Genomic DNA, 19,531 nt, shown 5'->3' with positions numbered 1-19,531 from the left:
TGCAGCCGACAACAGCCCTCTTCACTGTCCACAACTCCACCTATCTTCGTATCATCTGCAAATTTACTGACCCACCCTTCGACTCCCTCATGTAAGTCATTAATAAAAATTACAAACAGCAGAGGACCCAGAACTGATCCCTGCGGAACTCTACTTGTAACTGGGCTCCAGGCTGAATATTTACCATCTACCACCACTCTCTGACTTCGACCGGTTAGCCAGTTTTCTATCCAATTGGCCAAATTTCCCTCTATCCGATGCTGCCTGACTTTCCGCATAAGCCTACCATGGGGAACCTTATCAAATGCCTTACTAAAATCCATGTACACTACATCCACTGCTCTACCCTCATCTACATGCTTGGTCACCTCCTCAAAGAATTCAATAATCTCTGATCTCCAGCATCTGCAGACCTCATTTTCTCTTCAAAGAATTCAATAAGACTTGTAAGGCAAGACCTACCCCTCACAAATCCGCGCTGGTTGTCCCTAATCAAGCAGTGCCTTTCCAGATACTCATAAATCCTATCCCTCAGTACCCTTTCCATTACTTTGCCTACCACCGAAGTAAGACTAACTGGCCTGTAATTCCCGGGGTTATCCCTATTCCCTTTTTTGAACAGGGGCGTAACATTCGCCACTCTCCAGTCCGCTGGTACCACCCCCATTGACAGTGAAGGCGAAAAGATCATTGCCAACGATTCTGCAATTTCCTCTCTTGCTTCCCACATAATTCTAGGATATATCCCGTCAGGTCCTGGGGACTTGTCTCCTCAAGTTTTTCAAAATGCCCAACACATCTTCCTTCCTAACAAGTATCTCTTCTAGCTTACCAGTCCGTTTCATATTCTCCTCTTCAACAATACGGTCCCTCTCGTTTGTAAATACTGAAGTACTCATTCAAGACCTCTCCTATCTCTTTCTACTCAATACACAGTCTCCCACTACTGTCCTTGATCGGACCTACCCTCGTTCTCGTCATTCTCATGTTTCTCAAAGACGCATTAAAGGCCTTGGGGTTATCCTTGATCCTACCCGCCAAAGATTTTTCATGCCCTCTCTTAGCTCTCCTAATCCTTTTTTTCAGCTCCCTCCTGGCTATCCTGTATCCCTCCAACGCTCTGTCTGAACCTTGTTTCCTCAACCTTATGTAAGCCTCCTTCTTCCTCCTTACAAGAAGTTCAACCTCCCTCGTCAACCAAGGTTCCCTCACACGACCATCTCTTTCTGCCTGACAGGTACATACATATCAAGGACACGTCGTATCTGTTCCTTGAAAAAGTTCCACATTTCAACGACATCCTTCCCTGACAGCCTATGCTCCCAATTTATGCTCCTCAGATCCTGTCTTGCAGCATCGTATTTACCCTTCTCCCAATTGTAAAACCCGCCCTGTTGCACGCACCTATCTCTCTCCATAACCAAGGTGAAAGTCAAAGAATTGTGGTCACCATCACCAAAATGCTCACCCACTAACAAGTCCATCACTTGTTCGTTACCAAGTACCAAATCCAATATGACCTCCCCTCTGGTCGGAAAATCTACATAGTGAGTTAGAAAAGATTCCTGGACACACTGCACAAACACCGCCCCGTCCAATCTATTTGATCTAAAGAGCTTCCAATCAACACTTGGAAAGTTGAAATCGCCCATGACTAAAATCCTGTGGCTTTTGCACCTTTCCAAAGTCTGTTTCCCAATCTGTTTCTCCACATCTCTGCTGCTATTGGGGGGCCTATAGTAAACACCAAACAAGTAAGCACCTTTTCTATTTCTGACTTCAGCCTATACTACCTCCAAAGGCAGATCCCCCTCGAACTGCCCTTCTGTAGCCGTTATACTATTTCTAATTAGCAACGCCACCCCCCTCCTTTTTTACCACGCCCCCTAATCTTACTGAAACATCTGTAACCAGGAACCTCCAACAACCATTCCTGTACTCTTCTATCCATGTTTCTGTAATGGCCACAACATCGTAGGCCCAAGTACCGATCCACGCCTTAAATTCACCCACCTTATTTCTGATACTCCTTGCGTTGAAGTATACTCCCTGAAGAGTGCTAGCAAACCTACCTCCCAGGATATTGGTGCCCTTCTGGTTCAGGTGCAAACCGTCCTGCTTGTACAGGTCCCACCTTCCCAGAATGCAGTCAAATTGTCCAAATACCTGAAGCCCTCCCTCCTACACTATCCTTGCAGCCACGTGTTCAACTGCACTCTCTCTCCTTATTCCTTGCCTCACTGTCACGTGGCACCGGCAACAACCCAGAGATGATGACTCTGTCCGTCCTAGCTTTTAGCTTCCAGCCTAACTGCCTGAGCTCCTGAATGACCTCCCCACCCCTCTTCCTACCTCTCTCATTGGTGCTAATGTGCACCACGACTTCTGGCTGCACACCCTCCTCCTTAAGGATTCTGAAAACACGGTCCGAGACGTCTCGGACCCTGGCATTCGTGAGGCAACAAACCATACAAGAGTCTCGCCCATGTCCACAGAACCGCCTGTCTGTCCCTCTAACTATAGAGTCTCCTATAACTAGCGCTCTCCTCCTCTCCCCCTTTTCCTTCTGGGCCTCAGAGCTGCACCTCGTGCCAGAGACCCGGTCACTGCAGTTTACCCCTACTAGGCCATCTCCCCCAACAGTATCCAAAGCGGTATACTTATTGTTGAGGGGAATGACCACAGGGGATCCCTGCACTGCCTGTTTCCTCCCTTTCCCACCTCTAACCCAGCTACCTCTGTTCTCTGGCGTAACTATGTCCCTGTAGCTTATATCTATCACCCTCTCAGCCTCTCTAATAATCCTCAGTTCATCCAACTCCAGCTCCAGTTCCCTAACGCGGTCTGCGAGGAGCTGGAGCTGGCTGCACTTCCTGCTGGTGAAGTTGGCAGGAGCATCGGTGGTCACCCCTACCTTAAACATCCTGCAGGAGGAATATTCCACGGCCCGCGTTGCATAACTCTACACTTAGTCTCCAAAACAAGAACACTAAGTAGCTTACCTGTTCAGCCAACTGATTCCTTTTTTTAGGTTAGAGGAGGATTGAGGGTGGGAGACACTCGTGTAGTGTCTCGGGTTCCTTCTCCACTCAAACTTCTTACTTTCCCAGAAGCCTCTGTTGACGACTCCCGGGTTCCCACTCCTAGTTGAAAAAAGACACAGACTGCGGGAAGGGAAACGTTAATTTAAACTGGTCTCCGCTTACCTTCCGGCTCCCCTCTCTGTGCGCCCGCTGTAGCACTCAAGAACAAACCACGACAAGCAGACCAAACACAGCCATAAACCCTAACCACCTTACCATACATCAAAGAAGTTTCAGAAATGACAGCCAGACTACTGAGACTCCTCGGAATCCTAGTAGCACACAAACCCACCAACACTCTCAAACAAAAACTAACAAACTTAAAAGACCCAGTACAACCCATGGACAAAACCAACCTCGTCTACAAAATTCCATGCAAGGACTGCCACAAACACAATGTAGGACAAACAGGAAGAAAGTTAGCCACCAGGATACACGAACACCAGCTAGCCACAAAAGAAACAAACATGACCCTCTCTCCCTCAGAGCCCTACACATGGATGAAAAAATCCACCATTTCGACTGGGACAACACATCTATCCTGGGACAAGCTAAGCAAAGACAGAGAATTCCTAGAGGCCTGGCACTCCAACCACAACGCCATAAATAAACACATAGATCTCGATGCCATCTATCAACTCCTTAGAAAACGAACAGGAAATGACATCACCACAAACCCCAGGAACCCCATCCAGATCAAACATATAAATAGAAAGCAGGAGACAATAGCTTCGCTTCACTTGGAGGTCGCCACTGATGATGTTACCTAGCCAAGTAATGAAACATCTGGATATCAAACCTACAGCTCAGCTAGCAAAACTAAAGCTCAACCTGAGCTATAAACCTTCACAAACCTTGCAGAAATTTGTCATCTCAGCAATTCGGGCTCCGTTTGATGTTGCCAATGCAATGAGAAATGAACAATCGCTTTCTCAGCCATGTCAATAAAACTAGATGACACTGACACATATTAATTGTCGATATCGCAGTTCACATTTAAATCCATGTCTTAACATCATGACAGAAAGGAAGGGGAAAGTTCTGAAATGAGCAAGATACATTGATGGCCTTTTCATTTTTCGACCTTTGGAGTACTTTTCTCTGAACACGACACTATAGGAAGGACAGAAGAGTGCACAAGAGTGCAGAAAAGTTTTACCAGGATGTTGCATGCATTTGATTCCATCAAGTATCAGGAGAAATGAGACTTGGATTGTTTTTTTCTCGAGTGTTCGAGATGATGGCACACGTGGATATGTCATCAAGGCAACCTTTTTTAACCCCACTGCGGAAATGTCAAATGTTTGGCTTCAGTTTGAGGTGAGAGAGGAAAAAGTGGAAAGGAAATGTACGAGGAGAGTTTTATATGAATAAGGTGGTCGGTACCTGGAACATATTGCCATGGAGAGGTGGTAGAAGTGGATTTGACAGAAAGGGTAAAGAGTTATTTCGACAGAAGCATGAACAGGCAGATAATAGTGGTGAAAAAGCCATGTGTCGGTAGATGGGATTAGTTCAAAATTCTTGGCACACACATGATGGGCAAAAGAACTTGTTCCTGTCCTCTCCTGTTCAATAGTCTATTAGACATTTTATTACAGGATATGCTAGGGATGTTTTCTCTGAAGTACAAAAGCTCGCTGGAAGACCTGCTTGATTTGTGTAACAATTTGTGGAGCACGGGCAGAGAGAACAGAAAGCAGCTACTCCCTTCAGCTGATGGTTCAATATCGAGGTTGGACTTTTTGAAATAGACGACCAAATATTTTGGTGTGGCATAGCGGCTCAGTTGTCCTTCTTGTTGGTTTACAGCGTCAGGGGATGGGATTGATTCTTGCTTTGAGTGACTGGATGGAATTTGCACACTCTACTGTGTCTGCGTGGGCTTCCTCTGGGTGCTTGGATTTCCTCCTACACGTCCAAACATGTGCAAGTTATTAAATTGGACATACTAAATTTTCACAGTGTGTTGATTCACCATAGGAACTGCTGTGATACAGGGATGGTTGGATCTCTGTGGGATGCTTTTTGGGAGGATCAGTTTGGACTTGATGGGTGAGCACACAGCTTCCATACTGTGGAAGGTTTTCTGAGTTCAAGGTGTGGAGGTGAGTTGATGAGAAATGTTTCCCACCAGAGAGTGGTGGGGATCTGTAATACATTGCCGGATGATGTGGTAAGTCAGTAGAACTTTCAAACTTCAAAGAGCTATTGGATAAGCCATTTGAAGTCCCCGTACAATCAAAGTTTCCAGTTATAATTTTGGGTATCATGCCCCTTTCGGATTTGATCTCACATTTTACATTCAATGGATCGATAGGCCTCTCGTGTGCTCGTGGCTTCTATAAGTCTATGCTCTAACGCACACAAACTACAGCCTGTATCTAATGTCGCTGGCTCATTTTGTACATTTCCCTTTTAGGGCATGCTTTCCACTCAGAGGGCATTTTGTTTATCACAACGAGGACATCCGTTACTTCACGTTCTTAGCTGAAAGACTGGAAAGGAACCTGGCTGTTCGCATTGGGTTGAAGTCAGAGACACAATTTACGCTGCTTGTTGGTCAACACCAAGACATCACCAGTCAAATCAATTCTTATTCACATCCTTCAAACGCGGAGGGCTGAAGCTGCAAAACTTGATTTGCATCATTAAGTGAATGAAGAATTGTTGGAACACGGCGTTGAACAATTCTGCTAATTAAGCAAAACGCACTGAAAAGCTCCCCTCGCCTCGTTATCTGTTATTGTATGAATGACAGACAACTACCTCCATTCCACTATTTAAATAATAAAAAAGTTATTCTTTAACTATAAAATGAACGTGAAAAAACACTATTTACAACTCTCAGCCTCCTTTCTCTCAAAAGATTGCTATCGACCTCCCACTCTGTAACAAAATACTGACAACAATGAGGCCCCAATTAAATTTACAGCAAAAAAAAGATAAAAACAGAGTGAGGTGTGGTTCTTCCGGTGTGTGTAGTATACCTGGGTCATCTTCAATCTTCTGCTGCGTAGAGTTTTCATATAAAGAAAAAGTACCTTTACCAGGCTGCTTTGAACAGCACATTCTGTCATGAAAAGCGTTTGCCCGCTTTCACTCTTTCAAAAAGTTACAGTACACGTCTGCAACTTCATAACACCTCCACCTTAAGAAAAAAAGTGAACCATGATAATGAAAGGATGGTTTCACTTGTTTTTTTCTCATTCTTAACCCGATCACCATTGAATACATGAGACAGTAATGTAAGCTCATGTGAACATCTGCACACACACGCGGACGTTCACACACATACTCACACACACAGGGAGAGACACACACACACACATATGTATGTATATATATGCATGTATTTATTTTATAACATTGTTATTTGTTTAATCTTATCCATACTTTATCCATGTAATCTCCGAATCGTTCTAAGAACTATGCCAACTGTAACATTCGATATTTCCAGGACTCATGAAAGATCACTACATCATCCAGATAAACTGCACCGTTTGTTAACGCAGCCACAAATCAGTCCATGAGTCGTTGCCATTTATTGGGTGCGTTACGTTAAATAGACATAGCCCATTTGGGGTTATGAACGCAGAAGTTTATTTCACTCTCTCTGATAAAGTTACCTACCAATAAGCACGCAGTAAGTCAAACTTAGTAATGCAACTTGCTTGTCAAACTTTCTCTGTGGAGTCCCCCAAACCTGGACTGTGTTATGAGTCCGATTATGTTCCAACATTGGCCTTCAGATAGTCCACACAAAATCGTTAAGTCCTGCCAGGTTTGGGAACTAACACAATCAGCAAGCTCGACTCGCTTTGACTTGGTTCAATTAAATCTTTGTTCCTTCTTGACCTGCCTGGGTCTAAAAGGATTAAACCTGTAGGGGAGTTGTTTTATCAGAATAGAATTCCCTACGTCTACCTCATGTACAATAACATTAGACTTCCATATCTTACTCCTGTATATGCCCTCATACTGCTCTAACAAAGCTTTCAGTTGCGTTCTTTGGTCCTGAGGCGGATAGTTCACTAACCTACCCACTCCTCAAGGCCTTTCTAATTGTTTTACGTATTTTGAGGCACATCAAACACCACACCACCTGGATTTAATTCCTTAATCGACGGGACAGTAATTAACAAATGTTCCTCCCTTTCCTTCTCTCTATTATAATAAAGTTTCAAAATATTCGCATGACATATGCGATACAGATTATTGTTCTTCGTCATCTTCACCGGATAGATTACCTGACTCAACTTTTTCTCAATTTCATAGCGACCACTCAACATGGCTTCGAAAGGATTACCTTCAACAATATTCATATGTCATCTCACCATGAAAACGTCGGATTTTGTTTTTTTTAATCTGTCACCAGCTTCATTCCATGTTCTGTCCTCTTCTGGTGCTGTTTCGCTAACTCACCAAAACGATTTAATCTGTCCAAATGTGAGATTTCCGACTTCAGTCTCTTTCATTACTTTCAAAGGGTCTCTCACATCATGTGTGAATATTACCTCAAAGGGAGTAAACTGAGTAGATTCGTTTGGGGCATCTTTAATGGCAAGCAACACAAATGGGATAACTTTATCCCAATCATACGGGTAATCCTGAGAGTACGCTCTTATGGTCTTAAAGGTCTAATGGCACCTTTCTAAAGCTCCCTGCGATTCAGGATGATATGTACTGGATTAAAGTACTGTATAGTATGATCTCCTTAAAAAAGCCTACAAGTAATACTAAACACTTGCTGTCATTGAATATCTCTGTGTAGTCCATACCGCGTGAAGAAAGCTGCTAACAACTCTAATATCCCTTTTGCCTGAATACTCGGTAATGGAATTGCCTTCAAAGATCTGATAAACACATCCATTATAGTTATCAAGTACTGGTTTCCACTTTTAGTTCTCTGGACGAGACCGAGACAATCAATTATAACACACGTGAAAGGTTCGTTGAATGTGAGATTTGGCAAAGAAGGTACTGGTTTTATTCCTGCTTGTGGAGAAAGTGAGGTCTGCAGATGCTGGAGATCAGAGCTGGAAATGTGTTGCTGGAAAAGCGCAGCAGGTCAGGCAGCATCCAGGGAACAGGAGAATCGACGTTTCGGGCATAAGCCCTTCTTCAGGAATGGGGAACGTTTGTCCAGCAGGCTAAGATAAAAGGTAGGGAGGAGGGACTTGGGGGAGGGGCGTCGTTTATTCCTGCTTGTGGCTTACCTATTATTTGGCATGTATGACACATATGGCAAATGTTAACCACATCCTTCTATATTCCAGGCCAATAGAAATGTTTTTGTACCTTAGCTGAATCTTCAATACACCAAGTTGACCTCCTACTGGTAGTTCAAATGCCACCCGTAAAACGTCCTGGCTGTATGCTACCGACAACACAATTTGGTGCACTACTGCACTTTTCTCCTCGGCACTAACCCGCCATGGTCTCCATTTTCGGCTTTTGATTCTATCTTTAAGAAAGAAACCCTTTGGAATATTCGCAGCTTCCTTTTATGACTAAGCATCAACGTATATAACCTTTCATCGTCTTGTCTTTCTGTGGCAAGTGCATTAGCCTTTCAGGACGAAACACTTCTGTCACACCGTCTGCCTGTTCGGGTTTTTCTTGTACCATTTCACCAAAGAGTGTGTCGGCTATCTGAACCTGAAATCCTCCATCTTTCTCTGTAGTTTTTGCTTCGTGCTGTGGCTTATCATTGTGGGATCTTGTTAGTACACTGTTTGGGAAATACCAGGCTACTTTTCTTTTATCTCCTTAGCCCCCTGGTCTCCCTTGCGCTTCTGCACAATAAGGGGTGTCACTCCCACCTTGGATTGTGCTAAATCGTTCCCAAGAACAACTTGAATCCCTCAAACTGACACTCTCTCAATCACTCACACTGTTATTTCTCCAATCTTAATTTGGCATTCCAACTTGATCTTACATTTAGAAAGGTTAAATTTATGTCCATCTATCCAACAAATTGCCACTGTCTCGGGTAGCAGATTAGAAAAAGTGCAAATACGTTCATCTCTTACCAGTAGACACTGGTTCGATCCAGTGTCTCCCAAAATTATATCTTCTTTACCTTTCTCTCACTGTTCTTTCTGAGTAAGTTTAGTTTCTTTTACCCCATCTTTTCTCACAATGCTTTTCTTTAATGACCAGCGTTATGACTTTATGTGTTCCACATTACAACAGTGGAAACACCTGTAGCCTTTCACCCCCTTTCCACCCTCTTGGACTACTTTTTTATGCTGTGCTAAACAATTACCAGTGTTCTCTACTTTTTATTTCATGGTATAGGATCTCCCCTTCTCCCAAATTCTATTCCTCACAGGATGAAATTCTTACTGGATGCTAAACTTTGCTTTAAGCACCAATGTACATTCATGTGCTATCTCACTTGCTCTTCTCAATTGTTGAACTTCCTGTTCCTCCTCAAGAAATCTTATCATCTCTGAACATATGTTGTGAAACTCCTCTAGCAGAATAACCTCTCTTAGAACCTCTCTTGATCTATTTTGAACGCCGACATTCATGTCTTAAAATTACTTTATTTCATTCTTTGGAAATCAACTTAAGTCTGATTTGGTTCCTTCTTTATGTTTCTGCACCACTGTTTATGCGTTTTTTCTACCAATTCAAAAGCACTTAAAATAACCTGTTCGACCTGATCATAATCACTTGACCCCCCCCCCCCCCCCCCTCAACTGAGAGCACTGCAAATAAATCACTAGCTATGCCTAGCGGTTTACTTGAAGTAACAGTACCCAAACGTTATCTGACCATTCATAGAGTCATAGAGATGTACAGCACGGAAAGAGACCCTTCAGTCCAACTCGTCCACGTCGACCAGATATCCCAACCCGATCAAGTCCCTCATTCCAGAAACTGGCCAGTATCCTCCCAAACCCTTCTGATTCATACACCCATCCAGATGCTTTTAAATGTTCCAATTATACTAGCCTCCACCACTTCCTCTGGCAGTTCATTCCATACACGTACCATCCTCTGTGTGAAAAAGCTGCTCCTTTCGTCTCTTTTATATCTTTCCCCTCTCACCCTAAATCTATGCCCTCTCGTTCTGCATTCCTACACACCAGGGAATAGACTTTGTCTATTTATCTGATCCATGCCCCTCATGATTTTATTAACCCGTATAAGGTCATCCCTCAGCCTCTGAAGCTCCAGGGAAAACAGCTCAACCTCTCCCTATAGCTCAAATCCTCCAACCCTGGCAACACCCTTGTTAATATCTTCTGAACCCTTTCATGTTTCACGACATCTTTCCAATAGGAAGAAGACCAGTATTGCACGCAGTGTTCCAACAGAGGCCTAACCAATGCCTCTACAGTCGCACCATGCCCCCCCAACGTTTGTACTCAATACTCTGACCAATAAAGGTAAGCATACTAAATGCCTTCTTCGCTATCCTACGTACCTGCAACTCCACTTTCAATGAGCTATGAGCCTGCACTCCAAGATCTCTTGGTTGAGCAACACTCCCTAGTACCTTAACATTAAGTGTATGAGTGCTGCTAAGATTTGCTTTCACGAAATGCAGAACATAACATTTATCTAAATTAAAATCCATCTGCCACTTCTCAGCCCATTTGCCCATCTAATCAATATTCTGTCGTAATCTGAGCTAACCTTCTTTGCTGTCCACTATAACTCCAATTTTGTTGTCATCTGCAAACTTACTAACTATATCTCTTATGCTCACATCCTATCATTTATATAAATGTTTAAAAGTAGTGGACCCAGCACCAATCCTTGTGGAACTCCACTGGCCAAAGGCCTCCAGTCTGAAAAAACAACCCTCTACACACCCTCTTTCTTCCACCTTTGAGCCAGTTCTGTATCCAAGTTGCTCGTTCTCCCTGAACTTCATGCGATCGAAACTTGCTAACCAATCTCCCATGGGGAACCTTGTCGAATGCCTCAGTGAAGTCCATATAGATCACGTCTACCACTCTGCCCTCATCTGTTACTTCTTCAAGAAACTCAATCAAGATTGCAAGACATGATTCACCACGCAGAGTATCCCTAATTAGTCCTTGCCTTTCCAGATACATGTACATCCTGTCCCTCAGGATTCCCTTCAACAACTTGCCACCACAGACGTCAGGCTCCGTGGTCTACAGTTCCCTGGCTTGTCGATCTTAATCAGTGGCACCATGTTAGCCAACATCCAGTCTTCCGGCATCTCAGCTGTGACTATTGACAATGCACATATCTCAGTCAGAGGCCCAATAATCACTTTCTTAGCTTCCCGTAGAGTTCTAGCGTACACCTGATCAGATCCTGGGTATTTATCCACTTTTATGTCTTTCAGGACATCCAACACTTCCTCCTCTGTAAGGACATTTTTCAAGATGTCACCATCTATTTCCTTACATTCCATATCTTCAAAGACATTTTACACAGTAAATACTGATGCTAAATACTCGTTCAGTATCTCCCACATCTCCTGCGGCTCCACACAAAGGCCGCCTTGCTGATCTATTCTCTCCCGAGCTCCCCTTTTGTCCTTAATTTTTTTGTCTTCTACCTAGCCTTTTTTTTTCCAAATTAAATAAAGAAGAATTTGACATCTTTCTCATCAAAATGTGGCAGTGATTTAACGCATTTGCATTTATCACCACCTTCTTTTTTCATGTCCATCCTGTTAACTTGACTTTGCTAAGTCACACCTTTTGAAGTTCAAATTCTCTCTCTAATTCTCTTTCGTTTTTCTATGTTTTCTCTCACCCTTTCTTCACTCTCTCTTTGCTCAGCAAAGAGTTGTATCTCTCTTTCTTTTTACTCTCTCTTTTGTTCTTTTTTCTCTGTCTTTCTCTCTCTCCTTTTGTTGATCTTCCAACTCCATTTTCTTCAATGTGTCATTCAGATTTTTTTTCTAATTCTACTGTACTTGTCTGTTTCTCTGACGCACAGAATTTAGATTAATCCCCTTACAATTTCAGCTTTACTTTTCTCCTTAGTTAGACACAATTCTAACCTTTTTTGCTAATTCTAAATATGGTCTTTTCTTTCTTGATAAATTTGGGAATCGTCTTCAATCTCCAGAACCTCTTTAGCAATTTGAGGAACCGTTTCTTTCACTTCTCATGTAAGCAACCACAAGTAACCTAAATTAAACAAATTATATCAACTGTGTTTTATTTAAAAATCTAGGACACTATGCGGCAAGTGTTTGAATCTACTGGGATCTTTTCAAATCTATCCAAATTTCAGACTGGATCTGTCTAAACCTGTCCAACTCACCGATCCGAGCCCCCAAACTGTTACAACAAGTCATGAACACTTCAGTTTATAGAGTCAAGTACACAGAAAAGCCCACCTCTTCTCGTCATCTGTTAAACTATGAGCGACAGAGAACTATGTAAATTCCACTGATTAATAAAAAAAATAACAATTTTATTCTTTAACTCTAAAATGAACTGTATAAAACCAGTATTTACAACCCTAAGCCTCCTTTCACTTAAAGGTTTTTCTGCCTCCCACTCCATAATAATATACCGTTCCAGTAAAGCCCCTATTAAATTAACAGCAAATCAATTTTCAGACCAGATAGCAGTCTCAATTCTCCTCTTTTTTAGATCTCCCTGGGTCATCTTGATCTTCTGCTGCATAGTTTTTTCATGTGGAAAAAAAACAAGGTACGTTTTAGGAGTGTTTTGAATTACAGTCTCTCGATGGCAAAATGTATTTTTTTTTCTGGCTGACTGTTCAAACTACCTGCTTTTAACACCGACAAACATCGGATCGTCTCGTTCATTTGCATTTGTCAAAACAGTAAAATTTCAATTCGTTTGGGTTTTAGTAACTTGGAGCATAATTTAAACTGATTGAGTAAATTCGTACTGCAGTGAAAATAAGTCAGGTATCGAGGTTACAGCCAAATTTTACGTCTTTAAATATTCCAGCACACTCTGTGACATGATATGTGCTTGTCAACTTTCAGTCTCTCTTTAACTTACAGTACACGCCTTCAACGTCATAGCACAATTGATTGAGCAGAACATGCATAAAGAATCTCCCTGTTACAAAAATACGTATGAGAAGTTGCCAGGCACTTTCCATGAAGCCACCGCAACACACAGACAAGGAACAAGAGGAATCAGTTCAAACCTCTGAGACTACTGCCCCTCCCTCATACACACACATATACAATAAGATCAAAGCTGCTTCAACTGTGCGTGGCACGGTGGTACAGTGGTCAGCACTGCTGCCTCACAACGCCAGAGACCCGGGTTCAATCCATGCCTCAGGCAATTGGCTGTGTGGAGTTTGCATAGTCTCCCAGTGGGTGTGCTCCGGTTTCCTCCCAGGAATTGGCCATGCTAAATTGCCCGTAGTGGGTGATGTAGGGGAATGGGTCTGGGTGGTTTGCTCTTCGGAGGGTCGGTGTGGATTTGGTCAGCCGAAGGATCTGTTTCCATAGTGTAAGCAATTTTTAAAAAAAATATCCTTATCTCTGCATTCCTGTGTATCGCCCAATCAGCATTCATCCCTTTAGATCATCAAGAATCTCGCTACATCTGCCCTAAAACAAATCCTTTGAATCCACTGCCTTTTCAGGAAGGGAATTCCAAAGACTCACAAACCGCTGGTAGAGAAAAAGAAGCTTCCTCATCTCTATTTTAAATGAACGCCTCATAATTTGTTTTATGCAATCCCACCCTATTTCGAGATCTCTGAACTATACATTCACAATTTACATGAGAATATAAAACCTATAATTAGTAAGTTTGCATACTTCTCGAAATTTGCTTCTATATTTGATAATTAGGAGGATGGTCCCAGTCTAGTCTGATATTCTTTAGATGCTAAATTGGCAGATGGATTTTTTTTATGTTAAGTGCGAGGCGATTCATTTTAGAAACTCTCATCAGGGAAGAGTATACAACATGCGTAGTAGATCACCAAAGAGTATGGAGGTACTGCGGGATCTTGATATAAAAGGTTCTCAGTCCCTGAAGCTGTCAACACAGTGAATAGTTTGGTGATGAAGGCATCCGAGATGCCTGCCTTCCTTATCAATTCATACAGTCTGGAGAAAGGAAACTTTGCAACAATTTTGTAAAACATTTCTTAGTTGTCAGATGGAAAACTCTAGGCAGAAGGACTGATTTCACTGCAAACAATGTAACAGGGATTCATAAGAATGTTACGTTGGATTAAAAGGTTCAATTAAGAGGAGAGACTGTGTTTTGTCTCTTTGGAGCAGAGGAGGATTGGGGTGGGGGGAAATATGATTGAGGTATAAAAATTGTGAGTGAGACAGATGAAGTAGATGGTGGCAATCACTTCCCCAACCAGATGTGCCTCGGGCCTGAAGGCATAACTTCAAAATGACGAGTAAATGATTTTGAACTGGATACAAATCGAGTAATTTCTCCAGGTGCATCGTAAGCTCCTAGCACAGGGCCAGTACTCCATATACTGTCTGACCCACCTTTTCTACCTGTTCTGCTGCATTGAAGAATCTATTGCTATCCACATCAAAGTCCCTCTGACACTCACTGATTCCTGCAGTCCGTCATTCATCACGTTTTCCCTTACCCAATGACACTGCTCAGCCATATTTGTTGTGCGCTGGTGGCATAACCTTCATAATTATTTAGTTCACTATGGGACAGCAGATATACTATTTGAGAAACATCAGAGACATGACAGATAACAGATTTGTGGAGGTGTGGCTGGCCTCTTTTAGATTAAATCTTTAATTCTTTCAAATGATTGGCACTTACTCTTCGATAGATCTCACTCTCTCAAAGCTGATCTTCCAAAAGTGCTGTACTCTCTCAGTACTTGGTGTCCGGAAGTGCACTCTGCCTAAGCACTCGCCCTTTGATAGTGCAGTGCTTCCGCAGCACTGACCCTCCGAAAGTGCGCCACTCCATCAGCATTAACCACCTGGCCTTGGCGTGCTCCCTCGGCATTGACCCTCCAACAGTTTGGTGTTTCCTCAACACCAGCCAGCCTAAGTGAAACATTCTCTCAACACTAACTCTCCGACAGTGCAGTGTTCTCTCTGAACTAAACCTCCGACAGTGAGGCATTTCCTCAGCACTAACTCTGTGACAATGGGGCAGTCCCTCAGTATTGATCTTCCGATTGTGAAACACTCCCGTTCTTGAACGCTTTGTGCACTTTTCACCCCTGAAGAAGGATGTTCTGGCAATGGAGTCACTGCGCCAATGTTTATCAGACAGATTTACAAGACTGATTCATGTGATGGCAGAACTAATACATGAAGAGAGACTGAATCCGTTCGAACTAATTTCACTAGACTTCATATGAATGAGCTGTGATCCGATGGAATCTTATAAAATCCTTAAAGGAATCATCAGAGGACAGGAAGCTTATTCCCATAATGCAAGGTCTAAAAGAGTGTGGTCAAAGTCTCAGGATATGGGGTTTGGCTATTTTTAATTGAGATAAAATGATATGTTTTGATGCAGAGTGTGATCAACTTGTGGAATCCTCAGTCAGACAAAGTGAGGGAGGCCAAAACCTTGAACATTTTTAAAAACATGAGAGGTCTTATTCGTTGGGGAGAATGTGATCAAACGGATTGGGGATGAAAGTGGGAAGAAAGCATTCAGCTGGATTACCAACCATTTTCATGTTGAATCTTGCAACAGTCTAGCTATTCCATTTCTGGAGAGATGTGAGGAGTGGTGAGTGATAGTTGTCTTGCAGCAACCAGGGATATATTCTTTCAAGCTCAAGCCAATGAAGAGTCTGTGCCAGTTTTCTGCTGATTGGTAATGCCTGATGTCACTCACAGACACACGCAGAGATTCCATCAAAAGCATTCCCTCTCACCTCACCTGTCCAATGCAACACTATTCATCATTCAAACAGAGCTACAGGCAGATATGGATCAGAGTGCTCCATTTGTATATCACACAAAACATCAATGATTTCTGTCTGCAGAGGACCGATGGATCAGTCCATCTCTATGTTGGCAAAGGAGAGTGGACGAGTGGGAGATGGGAACTGACTGGATAACTTATTTATTTCCTTAGCTATGTTCTGACCTGGCCTTATGTGATTTATTTCTCAAACTGTCAAGTCTTGCCAGTGTCTGTTTGCAGGGCATGGGGGGAGTGTTTGTCCCATGCATAGATTTTGCATAGTGAATTGGGGATCCTCTGAGAGCAGAAGGCAACTATTATTGCCAATGCCTTCAGCTCCTTGTGGTTACCATCTGATGTAAAGAGAAACGGCTGAAAACAGACAATCTGTTACGTTGGTGCCTCAGGAGTCTGAGATGGATCATCCTCCGCACATGCATTCTGAACAGCGCTGATGCATCAAGCTCAAGAATATCCTTGAAGGCGATGTGTGCGAAAATACCACAGATGATGATTGTTGATCTCTCGACAGTAAAACGGCCCTCAATATTGATGGGTTGCAAATATCTGCTGAAAAGCATCAATTCTGCAGTCACCTGGTGAACTCTCTCTCTCTCTGATCTTATGTCATTGCAGCTTTTACCTCTTTGTACCAAATCTTTAGCAAACTGTGCAGTTTTACAGATGTGTGGCAGAAGTAATTGTTATTGTTTAAAACTTACCGAGGTTTAAACCTGAACCTGTTCCATCTGATGTAATTGTTATTAGCAGCCTCCAGAAGTCTGATTGTGTCCCGGGTGCATTCTCCGCTATTCTTAATAAGAACCAACCTCCCAACTTGTCCTTTCACAGTCTTAGGCAGAGCGCTGTGTCATCTTTTAAATTGGCTGGAGCCTGCAGCTCATTACAGAGGGCGAGGCTTAATTGGAATATCGGAAATTGTAACAGGAATGGATTGGGAATTGGGATCAACACTTCCCAATATTCCAACATTGGAAAAATGGTTCTCCTATGAGCTCAATTACATTTATCAGAACCATAAATGGATGAATTTAGAATCGTGGATGTATTGGACAGTTCGGATTATTGAACATTTTTACTATCCCATTCTGGCTATTTTTGGCATTCCAGGTAAGTGTCTGCAGTCAGGGACTGATGCTGGAAAGCAGGCTTTACTGCAAGAATGTGGTTGTGCTTTACTGTTCCCTCCTGCTGTGATTGCTGTTCTCGTGAATTATCTGAATAACTGTGTTGCTATCCTTTAAATGTACTCTTTTGCAAGTTTTTCAAGCAGGAATAAGAAACCAAACGTTTGGCAGAACGTCCAAACATCGTTGAACTGGACAGAAAACTAGAGAGAGTAAAGCATACCACCAAGCCCCAATGATTCCAATACCAGTTTCCGTCCTGCCAAAGTTAGATCTTGTAATTTTAATCGATATTCTTTGTGTTGGCTGGTTAAGGCATACCTTTACTTGATTAACAAATTCAACATGCAACTAAGTGCCAGCACTGGGCCTAGCAGAACTCGATGTTGAATCGCACATAGCATTCCCCAGATTTGTAATGAATTACAGACATCTAACAGGTCAGTTGTCAACAAAACAAGTCTCCGCCTGTTCTAATGCATTTCATCCCAATTTGCTGTTTAAATTTCGCTTTTGACTTCACTCTCAGATCCATCAAAAAATATAAGAAATACAACAGAAAATTAGCGAAGGTGTCTCCAGTGTTTTCTGCTGTTTCCGCCCTAGAAAGTCTTAATCATCTTATGTTTGAACTGGGAAAAAATGCATCAATGTGCTGCTCGCGTCTTCTTGAAATCTTTGGAAAACCGAGGTCAGTCACTTCGCTCATCTTCATACACACCAATACTCACTGACAACATCGTCCTGAGCAGGACTGTATACGATAATATTAATTCTGCTATGAAGTAAATCAACTCTGCCTCCAACCACCTCCATCACTGAGTCCATCTCAAAATCCCCAGAACCCATTGTGCAATGAAAACTCGTCCTTGTCTTTATTAAATCCGCACTCTGCTGGTCTATTCTTCACCCAGCCAGACTCCAAAGGTATAAGCTTCTGTCAACATGCTGGTCAGTCACTCATTAACTCTCACCAAGTTTACATGATGCCTGTGTTCACGACGATCATGGGGTACCATCCAGGCGAGGTATCAAAATAAAAATTCTCATCGTGTTCGACTCCCTCAATAATCTCAAACTCCTCTCAACACCGGTATCCTGTCCTTTTCACAAAGTGCTGTCAATCGTGCAAATGCAACTTGATGTACGTTTTCTTCCATCTCTCCCTCTCGCAACGTCTCTCTGTCTCGGTACATTGCGCCATGTCTTTCTGTTTTTTACAAACACGTTTCCTTTTGCTCACAGAATCACATCAGACAACACTGCTGATCTCTACCATTCAGTTCATCAAGTAACCAAATATTTCATATCACCATTTGCACTCCAATATTATTGTTAAAAAAAAAGGTTCCATTTTCCCTTCTTTTCCATCTGAAAGATTGAATATTGGTTAAGATTGTCAACTACAATTTCATGGAGGAAGGTCCAGATCCTGACAGTTCTCTGTGAGACAACATGTTGCAGTTCTCACCACTGCATCTTTATTTATTATCGTCTCCACAACCTTTATCGTCTCCACAACCAACCTTTCAGAAACCAGCATGAATGTCAGTCTCATCATTCGATAGAAATACATCTCCTCAAGGTTCTCAACATCTCAAAGAGATTTCCTCATCAGAGTGGTAGACTGGCACTTGTTGAAATGTAGAAGAATGAGTGGCGACTTTATTGAAACTTCCAATAATCTTAGCTGAACTGACAGACTACATGTGGAGAGGTTGTGGGATCATAGAGTATAATCACCCATTTCAGGCAGGGATAAGGAGGAATGAATTCTCAAGAGTCAGTGAGTCTGTAGAATTCTTCACTACAGAGTTCTGTCGTAATTAAGTCAGTAATCTCTTCAAGGCTGGGAGAGACAGTTTATGAATTAGGAAGGGAATCGAGGGTTGGGGGAAAGCGGCATGAAGTGTGTTTGAGGATGATCAGATCAAACAGAAACTCACTGAATTGTGAAATGGTCCAGCTTGACCGAGTTGCGTTATTCTGCACCGACAGCTTATGATTAAAAGAAGGCATTTTCATGAAAGTGAGGGAAAACAGTACATCATGGCCGCAATGTAGCCTTAATAGATTTTTACTCTCACTAACACAGGTTGAGGTGTGAGAAGCTAAATAGTCACTACCATGAATTTGCCGCACTTATTTTCTTTATTTCTCCATTGACTTCTGGTTGCCGCAGGAATACTGTGTAATAACCTGCTACCCAGTCTAATCAGAATTCTTGTTGAAAGAAAGGACAGTTCTTCTCGAAGACTTTTGCCTTACACTTACTGGAACACATTTCACAAAACAGAAAGGATTGATTTAAATCTAAATTCGGGGGTGTCACTTGCAGTCACATTGAATACGGAGAGTGCAAGAAGAGGCCATTCAGCCCACCGTATCTGCGTGCACCCTATGAAGTGCAACACATCTCTTCACCCTG

This window comes from Chiloscyllium plagiosum, chromosome 49 (assembly GCF_004010195.1).
Source record: "Chiloscyllium plagiosum isolate BGI_BamShark_2017 chromosome 49, ASM401019v2, whole genome shotgun sequence".
NCBI lineage: Eukaryota > Metazoa > Chordata > Chondrichthyes > Orectolobiformes > Hemiscylliidae > Chiloscyllium > Chiloscyllium plagiosum.
The sequence above is the reverse complement of the archived record's forward strand: the minus strand, read 5'-3'. Positions refer to the sequence as shown.